Below are 1299 nucleotides of genomic sequence, written 5' to 3'. Positions count from 1 at the left end.
AAATAAAAATCTGTCTTGAGCCTTATCAGCTGGTAAAAAACCTAACATAGTCTGGACGCAGTTAAAGTTCACTGCAACCTTGGATAAAGAAACCTGAAAGCCACTTGAGCAGCGTTTCAGACAGCCTCGTACCCTTGCAGACGCTTTCCCAAAGAGCGTGGTTTACTGTGCCCAAAGCAGCACTGAAGTCCAGAGAAAATACAATAATAACCCACATGAGACACTATCAGTCCCTGACTCCTGAAGATTCATGTGGCCCATAGAGATTACATCAAAAACTGCTGCAACTGAGAAAACAAGTTCTTGTTTCAAGACCATTTGACCGGAATAGCTGATCAGATACTGGCTTTGGCCTTTCCCCCTGGAACTGCAGTAGATTTTTGGTTTCTTTGTTTATGAAAAACAATAGGCTGAAATAGGACCTATTTTCAAAGTAAGTAACGTAACACTTGTTGCCAGAAGATGAACAAACAGCTCTGATTGCTGTTGCAGCAATGCAGTGTTTGAGTCCTTTGGGTGGTGAGGAATCGAGTACGAGTGGTGGGATTTAAGTCAGAATTCAATGCAGCAGTCCTGTACACTGAGTTTGCTGATTTATTTGAAGGAATAATATTATGAGCATCAACAGGAAATCAAGCAATTGGAGATTCATTTTTAGTGATGGGAAAAGCAGCTCTGATCCCATCAATTTTTACTTTGGAAAAAATTAAGAAAAATAATTGCCTTTCTTTGCAGAGCAATAAATAAAAGGATAAATCTTTTCACTGGGGTATAAACTGGGATATTAATAAAAAGCTGCCAAAGACTATTGCTGATTCCTGTTTGCAATGAAACTGGATTTAAGTTGCACACATAGAATCATAGAATAGAATCATAGAATCACTTTGGTTGGAAAAGACCTTTGAGATCATCGAGTCCAACCTTTAACCTAACCCTGCCATCCCACCACTAAACCATGTCCCTAAGCACCTCATCTATCCTTCTTTTAAATCCCTCCAGGGAGGAAGACTCTACCACCTCCCTGGGCAGCCCATTCCAGAGCCTGACAACCCTTTCGGTGAAGAAGTTTTTCCTAATGTCTAGCCTAAACCTGCCCTGGCGCAGCTTCAAACCATTCCCCCTCATCCTATCATCTGTTACCAGGGAGAAGAGGCCGACCCCCACCTCCCTACAGCCTCCTTTCAGGTAGTTGTAGAGGGCGATCAGGTCTCCCCTCAGCCTCCTCTTCTCCAGACTAAATAACCCCAGTTCCCTCAGCTGCTCCTCGTATGACTTGTGTTCCAGACCCCTCACCAGCTT

This window comes from Egretta garzetta, unplaced genomic scaffold (genome assembly GCF_000687185.1).
Source record: "Egretta garzetta isolate BGI_Z169 unplaced genomic scaffold, ASM68718v1 scaffold59, whole genome shotgun sequence".
NCBI lineage: Eukaryota > Metazoa > Chordata > Aves > Pelecaniformes > Ardeidae > Egretta > Egretta garzetta.
The sequence above is the reverse complement of the archived record's forward strand: the minus strand, read 5'-3'. Positions refer to the sequence as shown.